This window comes from Peromyscus californicus, unplaced genomic scaffold (assembly GCF_007827085.1).
Source record: "Peromyscus californicus insignis strain IS unplaced genomic scaffold, ASM782708v3 Scaffold_11__1_contigs__length_118956290, whole genome shotgun sequence".
NCBI classification, from domain to species: Eukaryota; Metazoa; Chordata; class Mammalia; order Rodentia; family Cricetidae; genus Peromyscus; species Peromyscus californicus.
The window spans coordinates 46,483,767-46,495,921 of NW_026294402.1; the positions used below are offsets into that span (position 1 = coordinate 46,483,767).

Here is a 12,155-nt window from a genome sequence, read left to right on the forward strand (position 1 = left end):
ACTGGCCAGTCAGATTCTTTATTAAACCAATCTTCCCCTTTTGTCAAATTAAGGAAGGTTTTTAACTTTAACATAGTAAAATTATATACAACAAAAACAATTATCAAGTAAGAATTACAGTTACAATATCTAGTCTATCTGTATTTGGCAAAATCAGAGAAAATATTCTATTATCTATTTTATCTTTGTGACTTTAAAGTTTTATACCTAATTATCTTTTATCATAACTAAGGAAAACTTTTACTATGACTATCTAGTCTTCAACTCCTTCAAAGACCCCAGAAGGGTGAAATGTTGCCTAATGACAGACACATCTGGCTGCCTGGACAGTCACCTGTAACATTGTGGCATCCATCTTTGGCCTACAGGCCTAGAATATCTGACAGACTTTTCTCTGAAGCAGGGAATTTTGAAGGACTGTCGTACCTTGCCTTGGCCAAGTTTGGCAGTCACTTTTTTGTGTATGTCCTGCTTGTCCAGTTTGCACAGCATACTGTCAGCAGTCAAGGCATGGGCAGTTTTTTGCCCAAATAGCTAGCTTTTGCCATAAGGAAGGCAAACTCTACATGGATTTTCTTCAGTTCTCATTATCTTCCCTGAAGTAAATTGGTGCTGCCAGGAGCAGACATGTCTCACTGTCATGAAAAGCCTTAGGTTATTAAACATATAAATGCCATATTCTGCAGATCTTTGAAGTGTTTGAAGACCATCTATATATATAAATATATCTGTGCATGACCTTGAAAATTACCTAATATGACTATCAGTTTAATTAATATAGATGACTACTAACCTGTATTTCTTTCTTTTTTTTTTTTTTTTTTTTTTGTTTTTCAAGACAGGTTTCTCTGTGTAGTTTTGGCACCTGGATCTTGCTCTGTAGACCAGGCTGGCCTCGAACTCACAGAGATCCGCCTAGCTCTGCCTCCAGAGTACTGGGATTAAAGGCGTGTGCCACCACCGCCTGGCTAATCTATATTTCTTAATTATATATTACATTTTTAAATGAGCTGCATAAATACAATACTTCAAACAAGAGTAGAAATATACATATAGTATAACAAAATTAACTTTAAATTTGTATCAATATACCAAAATCCATACCAATGTGAAATATTTAAGACTAGTAGTTGTTTTGGGGGGGGTTGTTTTGTTTAAAAGTAGATTCAATAACCTACCCTTTTATCTCATCATTTCTATATCAACATTCTTTTTTCAGTAGGCAGTGGTTAATGCGGAGACTCATGGTCAAAGTGGTGAGAACAAAAATGATGCCCTAAATGGGGCATCTACATCACCCCTTCTGAGGCTCAGGAAACATCACAGAAGAGGGAATTATTAGGAAGAATGTCAGAACCAGGAGATGGGAAGAGTGCTGTGAACACAGCCTTCTAGATCTGACATGGCTGTGACACTCACAGACTCACTACAGCTGTGCTTCCTGCACAAGACTTAGCCCACCAACATCATCCCATCATGGATAGGGCACAGTGGCTCATGATGCCCCATCCCTAGCTGAGGAATTGCTAGTAGAGAGTCATTTTTCTTCAGTGATGTAGCCAATGGTAAAGTGCCCATGGTCATGAAACCAACCTTTATTAAATTCAATTTGTCATTAGAAAAAGAAAAAGACACTCAGGCTATAAAGAAGGAAGTTAAGAGCATTTGCTGGTTTTACAGAGAACCTTGGTTCAGTTCCCAGTACCCACATAGCAGCTCACAATCCTCTATAATGCCAGTTTCAGGGCATCCACCCCTCTTCTGGCTTCCACCAGCACTAGGTACATATATGGTGCAAATACATACATGCAAGCAAGCATTCATACACATAAAATAAAAATAAATATTTTTAAGACATAAAAACAGGATGAGAACCTGTTAGGAAGGGAATGGAGTTCAAATAGATTGGGAGAAGGTAATAGAGAGTAATGTGGAGGTGAATATGATCAAATACATTATATAATGAATGATCAAAGAATAAATTTTAAAAATTACAAAAATTGGTAGGGGCTAGAGAGATAGCTCACCAGTAAAGAGCATGTGCTGTGCTTGCAGAAGACCTGAGTTCATTTCCCAGCACCCTTGTAGGTTGAATAAAAAAAAAAATGAATGAAAGGACATGACTGTTCTTAGGTATGGTGCAGAAGGCACTGAGAGAGTCTGGGAGAACCCAGGTCTGTTTTGATATGCTAAACAGGCACCTCAGTTATCCATTTGTCCTGAGTTTGAGACCAACAATGAGTGGCTCACAACTGCCTGTAACTCTAGCTCCAGGTTCTCTTACACTCTTTTCTAGCTTCCAAGGGCATCTGCATTCACATGCACATACTCATACACAGACACATACCCAGACAGACACACAGACAGACAGATAAACACACACACACACACACACACACACACACACACACACACACACACACAATCAAAAATAACACTTTTTAAAAGAACAGCAATTGGGGGCTGGCAAGATGACTCAGCTGTTAAAGGTACCTGCTGCCACTCTGACAATCTGAGTTCGGTTCTCAAAACCCATATTTTGGAAAAAGAGACCCAACTCCTACAAGTTGTCCTCTACCTCCACATTCAAACTATGACATGGATATGCTCCCCACATACATATTATATATACACACACTTTAAAATGTTTTTTATAATGCAATTAGATTTCATCTTTTCTCTATGTTCTAAGCACCTTGTCTTGCCTTGCTATTATATAGGTTATCCTATATGTATGTATCCTGATATTTATAAACCTTTCTTTAGGCAACAACAAAGAGAAATCTGGAGGTGGCAAGGATTCGTATTTCAATGCAAAAGTTCGTTGCCTAGTGTATTGGTTGCTTTTTCATTGTAACCAAATGTCTGGCAAAAATCACATGAAAGAAGTTTTATTTGGGGCTCACAGTTCAGAGGAATACAGTCCATCAAGATGGGATGTCATGGAGGCAGAGGCAGTTTGGGCTCAGCTTCTGACTAAGAAGCAGAGAGAAAAGAATTGTCTGAGTTACTTTTCTATTGCTGAGAAGAGATATCATGACCAAGGCAACTTATTAAATAAAGGATTTAATTGAGGGCTCACAGTTAGAGAGGATTAGAGTCCATGATCATCATGTCAGGGAGCATGGCAGCAGGCAGGCATGCATGGTGCTGGAGCCATAGCATAGAGCTTACATTCTGATCCACAGACAGGAGTCAGAGGGAGAGAGCTAACTGGAAATGGTGTGGGCTTCTGAAGCCCACCCTGCAGTGACACACCTCCTCCAACAAGGCCACACCCCCTAGTCCTCCCCAAACAGTTCCACCAAGTGGGACCAAGCATTCAACTATATTAGCCTATGAAGAACATTCCCATTCAAACCACCATACGAATGCTGATTGCTCCAGAGGCTTTCTCCTTCCCACTTTCTATTTAGGCAGCTCATGAAATGATGCCACTCACATTTAGGGTAGGTCTTCTCTCCTCAGTTAAAACTCTAGACACCAGCACATGCTTGTGCAGAAATATGCCTCTTGATGATCTCAAATGCAGCCAAGTAGGCAATGAGGATTAATCTCCATACCTGGTGTCTTAGTTAGGGCTTCTATTGCTGTGAAGAGACATCATGACCATAGCAACTCTTATAAAGGAAAACATTTAATTGGGGTGGCTCACTTACAGCTCAGAGATCCAGTCCATTATCATCATGGCAGGAAGCATGGCGGGAGCAGTGTGCAGGCAGACGTGGTGCTAAAATAGTAGCTGAGAGTCCTATATCTTGCAGGCAACAGGAAGTGGAGTGAGTGTCACACTGAATGAAGCTTGAGCAAAAAAGACTTCAAAGCCCGCCACCACAGTGACATGCTTCCTCCCACAAGGTCACACCTACTTCAACAATGCCACACCTCCTAATAGTGCCACTCCCTTTGGAGGCCATTTTCTTTCAAACTGCCACACCTGGCAAGATGGAGCTTTGAAAACTTTTGCTAGACTTTCCTGACCAGGAGTAAAGGCAGCAAGATACTCTGGTATGAAAGCAATGGAGTAAGAGGAATCCTGTTGTTTTGGGAGGCTTGGAAATGCTCTGGTTCCCATCTCCCAAGTTTGCAAGAACAATTACTTAGAACTTGATGATACCTCAAGATCCTAAAATCACAAACAAAGTAGCATTAATGTAAAAAATGTGCATTATGAATACATAGCTGGGAGTGTAGAACATGTGTTCAAGAATTGTTTTGATTTTAGAGTGCAACAATCAGAAACCACCAAAGGTTACAATATACACTGTTAGAATTCTGCCCTCACTCCAGCTGCATGACCACACATGTGCAGTTCAGGAGTTAAGCAAAGGGTCTTGCATCTTATTGTAGCTAGAGTTTTCCTGCCTGGCCCACAGTCAGGACAAATCTCTCTCACCTGCCAGTCCCACAGCCGCTCAGACCCGACCAAGTAAACACAGAGACTTATATTGGTTACAAACTGTATGGCCGTGGCAGGCTTCTTGCTAACTGTTCTTACAGCTTAAATTAATCCATTTCCATTAATCTATACCTTGCCACGTGGCTTGTGACTTACCGGCATCTTCACATGCTGTTTCTCATCGTGGCGGCTGGCAGTGCCTCTCTGACTCAGCCTTCCACTTCCCAGCTTTATTCTCCTCCTTGTCCCGCCTATACTTCCTGCCTGGCCACGGGCCAATCAGTGATTTATTTACCAACCAATCAGAGCAACGCATTTGCCATACAGAACATCCCACAGCATCTTATGTCATCAGTGTGCGCTGGTGATCATGTAAGCACAGCGTGGTCACACAATCTGTGCATGCGTGGCATGCCCATCAGCACCTTAAAGAGCCATGACTCAGATGCCCCCCTCCCCGTTCTGCTCTGCTCTCTCTCCCCCCCACCATCTTCCCTCTCTCTGCACATGCTCTCCTCCCCAGGTTCTCTTGTCTCCCCCGCCCCCATAAAGCTCTAAAACTAATACTGGGTTCTGTCATGACCATGACCTTTCCACGCAGTAACCAGTGCTGCTTATCATTCCTTTCATTGGTGCTGTGATTTGGATAGACCTTTCCTTTTTCATTGAGTGCCACTAAAAACCATCATATACTGTCCTGCAACGTAACTTGCACGGAAAACAACAAAACTTATCAAAACACTCCAAGATGATGGCTAGTAGCCAGCCAGAGATTATCTATTAAGTCAAAGAGCAAGGTCCCAAACTTGACAGACCAGTGAATGTAAAAGGGGGAAGTTGCCACATCGAGTTCAAAGGGCAGAGAGTAAATGTGGGGAAGAAAGAATGGAGAAACAGCCTCAGTCCTTGGGCTGTCTATCTCTGATGATGAACCACAAGACAGTTGCTGTCAACTCATGTTTTTTCCAGTGGCCTAGCAGAATCTGCCGGGTGTGTGCTGACAGGCAGAGGCAGATTCCTACAAATGTTAGGTAATCTGAAACACAAACAAAAGAAGTGGCAGAAGCTACAGGGTAGTCGTGTTCTGTTGCCTTAACCCTGTTGCCTCGTAATCAGGGTTTCTCTTGCTGTGAGGAACACCACAAGCAAACTTACACTCCCACATTGTAGCCATCACTGAAGGAAGTCAAGACAGAAGCTCGAGCAGTGATGGAACCTGGAGGCAGGAGCTGATGAAGAGGCGCTGATGACTGGCTTGTTCCTCTTGGCTTGCTCAGCCTGCTTTCTTATAGAACCCAAGACCAGCAACCCACAATGGAACTGAGCCCTCCCCTATCAATCACTAATTAAGAAAATGCCCTACAGGCTTGCCCTACAATCTTATGAAGGCATCTTCTCAATTGAGATTGCTCCCTCTCAAATGACTTTAGCTTATGTCAAGTTGACATAAAACTATCTGGAACACATGGTATCTACAGCTGAGTATCTATGAAGTGGTTTGCTTAGATTCCAGTTTGGGAGGCCACAAGTTTGAATCAGTTGATACCATCCATTTCAGTTCCAATGAGGGCTTTATGGTAGATGATGTCCCCAAGGCAGAGCAGGTGAGGTCACATGGCAAGGTGAGAAGCTGGATGGGGAGTTGAGGGGTCAATCTTTCTCTTTTTAGAACCACTCACCCTTGGGAATTAACTTGCTCTGAGAGACTAGTGTTGGTCTCTTGCTTTGACTAGTATTCCTACAACCTAGTCATCTCCCACTCTTTAGAGGTTCCACCATCTCCCAACAGTACGCCTGGGTGACCTTAGGAAGCATATTCAACACCATATCTAAACCACAGTACTGCTCTTGAGAATACTAACAAAAGAAAAAAAAAAGCTGAACTGAGAAATCATCTATTCAATATAGGGTCAGTACTTCTCAGAACTAAATGAAACGACTGTCAAAGCTGAAAGGAGCCTGAGGGACACCTGATGACTAACTGTAATGTGGGATCCTGGGGCAGAGAAGGACAGTAACTAAAAACTAATGGAATCCAGGTGTAACATGGACTCTGATAATAAAAAGGAAGAAAGAGTTGTGGAATGGAGGGGAAAAAGGAGAAAAAGCCAAGATTGAAGAGTGTGTGGTCAGGTGAGTTGACAAGACAGTCCAATCCTTCTCTAATGAAGAATTCATAGTCTTTCTTACACATGGAGCTAGAATAACTGGCTGCCCTTGGAGGGGGTAGTAATTATATTCCAGTATATATAGTGTTTAGATATAAAGATCATATACCTAAAACAAAAACTAAAATATAAAAATCCTATGATAAAACATATGGAAAACTTCATCTTGTTATGTGAGATAAGAAAAAAATCCAAGACAGAACACAAAATCACAAAGCATAAAAGAATAATTGTTAAATAAACTCTTATCAAGACTAAAAATAGAGGAACTGGAGAGCTGGCTCAGCAATTAAGAGTGCTCTCTGCTCAATCATGAAGCTGGGCGTTTGGATACCACACCCACATGACAAGCCAGGTGTTGTGCACACATGCACTGACACACACAAACACAAGTAAATAAATTAAAAATTAAACAAATACAGGAGGGGAACAGGAAGAAGAGGAAGAAGACGGGTCAGGGAAGTAGCTTGGTGGGTAAAAGCTCTTGTTACACAAGTCTGGCTACCTGAGTTCCATTCCTGGAGCCCATGTAAAAGGTCAGATGGGACGGTGTACATCTGTAATCCCAGCATTTCTATGGAAAGATGTAAAGCAAATGGAAGTTTGTGCAATAGCACAACCAAGAGAAACCTTGTCTCAACAAGACCCAAGGAGAGAGTCAGCACTCAAAAGTTGTTCTCTGGCCTCCACATGCTCTCTGTGGCACACACAGGGAGGCACACGCACACACACGCGCGCACACACACACACACACACACACACACACCACACACACACACACACACACACACACTAGCTGCTTTCAACTCTCTTGTTTGGCCTCCACATGCTCTCTGTGGCACACACAGGCAGGCGCGCGCACACACACACACACACACACACACACACACTAGCTGCTTTCAACTCTCTTGTTTGGCCTCCAATCATGTGGCTTAGCAGAATCTGTAAGGTGTGTGCTGACAGCCAGAGGCCGATTCCTACAAATGTGAGGTAATTGTGACCATAAACTAAACAAAACAAAAAACAGTGGCAGAAGAGCTCTCTCCTGTCCCTCTCCCTCTCCCTGTCCCTCTCCCTGTCCTTCCCCCTCTTCCTCTCCCTGCCCCCCTCTCTCTCCTCTCCCCCTCTGTTGTGTGTATGTGAAAATTAGACTGCAGAGTGAATGACTTTGCTCACAAAAAGTTGGAAAAAACTAAAACTAGAAACATCATTTTTGATTTTTTAGATAGTAAATAGTTGATTAGCAAACATGCAATTTCAACTACAATAATAGAGTCACTTGGCAAGGAGAAAATAATCAAATCAAAAGAATAAACATGTAGCAGTCATCAGAAAAACCTGTGGCTGTCTGAGATGTCATACAGAACCAAATGACTCAAGTTCAATCATAAAGGTTTGTCTTCTACTAGCCCGTGTAGGATAGGTACTGGAGCCTAGCATGACTTGTTCACACACAGCTATGGCTTTTTTAAAAATATGATGACTAGTGGTGAGGAGGTTGTCACCACATCCCCTTTCCAGGTCCTATAAAAATGCCAGTTGAGATTTGTTCTGCGAAGACAATCTCTGAACTTTTGAACTGTAGGTTCCGTTGATACTCCAGAACACTTTGTACTCCCACCCACGTGTTCCAGAGCACAGCAGGCTATACACTACCGTCTCAGATAGTACAGCCAATAGTAGAAAGTCTTTTCCGGACTACTGTGTGGCACAGTTTCACACTGATTGCTACCACTGGCCGTAGGTCTGTTCTGCAGTGCATTCAATTTTTTGATAGTTACAGGCAGTATTTGTAGGGTAAACATCCAAAGCGTGTCTCTGCACATTCATGGTGACTCATGGGTTCAAGGTCCCTGCGGAGTCCTCGGTCTTCACATCAAAAACTCGCGTTTCTTTGATGCTACATAAGCCTGCAGATCATGTTTTGTCATGTCTTTCTGTAAACAAACAAAAAGAAGAGTTCTACCCACGCTGTCCCCCTCTCCTCTCTCCACATCCCCTCCCCAAGTCATTGCGTTCAGACTTTCATCTTATCGCTTCACCGGTTTGTACCAGTCAAGGTCAACAACAACTTCCACACAGCTAAATATCATGGTCAATTTCCAGTTCTTGTCTCACTTCCTTCATCATCCCATTTGTCATGTCACCAGCAAATGCCACCCTTCCTCCCACCGTGTGAGCTGGCGTCATTCCGAGTTCCACTCTTGATCACTTCTTCTCTCATGGATTTTCTTCCCATCCCCAACTCTCAATGTTAGTGTGTCCTATGTGCCGATCTTCAAACGTCTCTTTCTCTCTCTCTTTTTATTAAAGGAATCTCAGGTAGGCTCCTGCCTGAAAATTATCTACAAATCTGTATGTTGCTAACGTGTACATTTTTCTCTTCAGGCCAGGCCACTAGTCTAAACTCCACATCTGATTTTCCAACATGTGCCCAACATCTCCAACTAGAGACTAAAAGGGACTTAACTTAAAATGGAGAAAATGAGTGAACTGTTTCTCCGGGGTGTGTGTGTGTGTGTGTGTGTGTGTGTGTGTGTGTGTGTGTGTGTGTGTGTGTGTAGCCCAGATGTGGGGTGGCTTCATCCTGTGTCTTTCCAGCCACAAAGGCCTTTATCCCTCAGGACACCTCACTTCCTTGCTGTTCTACGCTTTCCCACAGATTGTGCATACTCTTTCCTCCACTGTCTTTAGGGACATTTGCAGATGTTGCTTTACCAGTGGATCTCTGCCGATCATAAAATAGCACCTACTCCCCCTCACTCCATCTTCCTCATTGCTTTACTGTGACAGCACTTATCAGCCTTCTCATCCATGTTTGTTTATTTGTTCCCCTAGTAACCCTTCCCACCCCAGGAATACAATGGTTCTAATCTTATACTCCCAATGTCTAAATCAGCATTCGCCTATAGTATCTTTCAATAAATATTATTTGAAATAATCAGAAGGATCTTTTCCCAGGACTTGAGAGTCTAAGTAAAGTGAAACAGACAAAAACTCACTCCAAGTGTTTGAAATTTACATACACCCCCTATGACCAGATTTTCCTATATAAGGTAGGAAAAAGAGTTGGAAATTATATAAATGATAAGTTTAGCTAGAACCCAAAGCACAGGCCAGTTCCTGTGATCTCATTAAAGGCAAAAGTCACCACCCATTGCAAGAAGGTTTTTTAGAAAGGCAAACTTTGCATATTAAAAACAGTAATCCAGGCCCTGAGAGACTGTTCGGCATTTGCTCTTAGAGTTCAACACTTATGTTGGGTCCCCAGAACCCACATAAAGGTGGAAGGAAAGAATGGACTCCACAGAGTTTTCCTGTAGCCTCCACATGTGCCATGGTATTTGTGTCCCCAAATGATAATAATAACAATTTAAAAAAGAACAAGCAATTGAGTATCAGTGAAGGGTACATTTTCTAATAGTTCCTCCTAGCCTGAGGTATAAAGCAATGTGTCCATGAGGAACAATAATAAGCCCTTTCGATTTTGTCCAAGAACAGAGCAGACAGTTTGAAAGAGGCAACATTACATCTAACTGCCACAGACTTAATGTCTGTATCATATCTCCACCCCTGGGAATATGTTGAAATCCTACCCACCCCCAAGTCAATAATGATAGGAGGAGTCTTCTTGGGAAGATGATTACTACTGGGTTAAGTGGGCACACGTCTATGAATTGGATTAGTGCTCAGTGAAAGAGACCCTCAGGAGATCCCCTAGTCCAGTGGGTCTCAACCTTCTAATGCTATGACCCTCCATGCTGTGGTGACCCCCAATCACAAAACTATTTTCATTGCTACTTCATAACTGTAATTTTGCTACTGTTGTGAATCATAACGTAAATATCTGTGTTTTTTTCATGGTCTTAGGCGACCTCTGGGAAAGGGTCATTTGACCCCCGGGTTGAGGATCACTGCAAGGCCTCCCTCCCGCCACATGACATACTGTAAGACAGTGTCATCTATGAGACTGCTGGTTCCGACCCACACCAAATCTGTTGGCATCCTGACCTTGGATTTGCCAGCCTCTGGATCTTGGGGGAGCGGGAAATCCTGTAGTTTATAATCCAGTAATCCGAACGAATGAAGGAATGAAGAGAATCGTTTTAGGAGCTGCCTCGGATTGTAAACAAATCTGAGTGACGGCGGTGCTGGCCACTTCAGCCCGCTAGGTGGAGCCCGAGGAGACAGAAAACCGTCACTGGCAGCGGGCAAATCGAAGAAGGGATTCCAAGCCCAGCCCAGAGGGTGCCTACCACTGGCCTCCCCAGTTGGTTGTAGTAAGGGGAGGGGAGTGAACCCGCAGGGAACTAATAAAGTAAACAGCAGGGCAAAGCAACTCCCAACACAAAGAAAAACCCGGTTTCAGTCTGAGGCTGAAGGATTTGCTTTTGCGAAAGCACAGAACTTTGAACCACGAAAATGACAGGGTAGAAGGTGCATTTGGGACACTCTCTGGATTAGAAATAAAAGATTAGTAGTTATATTAAAATTAAAGCTATAAGCTGACAGGGTGGCTTAGCGGCTTGTAAAGACCCTTGCCTAGATGTCCTGGGTTCGATTTCCAGGACACACACGGTGGAAGGAGAGACCGATCCCTGGGGCTGTCCTCTGACCTCCACACATGCACCTCCCTCCCCTCACGCACATAAATAAATAGGTGTATATTTTTAAAACTTAAAGTTGTAAGGCTGTAGTTTTATGATGAGTATATGGGAGAAAGAAGGAGAAAAAAGTTGTTGAGGAAGTTTGTAATCCCCCCCTCCCCCGCTAACTGCAGCTGACTAATATGCACAGGAGTAAATTTCTGCATAATTTGGTCGCTGTGATGCTTTAAAAATTACCAACTACATGTGGTGGATTATATTTCATGGCTATGCCTTTCCACCACTTTAAAATACATCACGGATCTCATCATCAGAAAAGTCTCAGACAGAGATAGATGGTTTGCCAGTCCAAGAGTAAAAACTGGCTAGGGCTTCTGTACCCCCACCCTTCGCTATAGGCTCCCATCAGCTGCCAAGCCTCACCTGCCCTGTTCCTTTCCCAGCAGGCTCTGTGGACTTGACTGAGTAAGGATGCCTTCTTAGAGAGAAATGAGCCATACTTTACAGGGTAGCCTGGTCTACCAGGCATGGTAGTACAGGTTTATAATCCCCGCACTCAGAAGGTGGAGGCAGGGGATCTCCAGTTCAAGGACTGGCTGGGCTACACAGTAAGATTGTCTCAGAAAACAACAGAGAGGAAAGAGAGAGGGGAAGGAGGGGGGTCTGGTTATGATGCTTTCTGTTCATGCAGCTGGGGGAGGGGACACAAGGTCATGAGGCATTTCTCATCTCCTCTTTCCAGCAGCCTAGTAAGCAGAACGAAGATGATAAAGACCATGGGAACCTGATAATATTGCTGAGAAGCCTAAGGACCTCTTGAAGTTTAAGCTGAGACCAGATATCTTAGTCCATTCAGGCTACTATAACACAGTATCTTAGGCCGGGTAACTTAACAAACAATTGAGACTTACTGCTCACAGTCCCAGGCCTTAGAGAGAGGCCATGATGAATGCACCAGTAGGTTGGATGTTCTTGAAATGG

The 12,155-nt window shown here is 43.2% G+C and overlaps 1 long non-coding RNA gene across 1 annotated transcript; it reads right to left on the reverse strand.

Moving 5' to 3' along the window:
• Positions 1–7,760: 7,760 nt before the first annotated feature.
• LOC128124109 (uncharacterized) lies at positions 7,761–10,706 on the reverse strand. The gene is made up of 2 exons (XR_008222817.1): positions 10,579–10,706; positions 7,761–8,504 (listed from the first exon to the last, which is right to left on the reverse strand). It is a non-coding gene; the product is annotated as an uncharacterized LOC128124109 (long non-coding RNA).
• Positions 10,707–12,155: the final 1,449 nt, after the last annotated feature.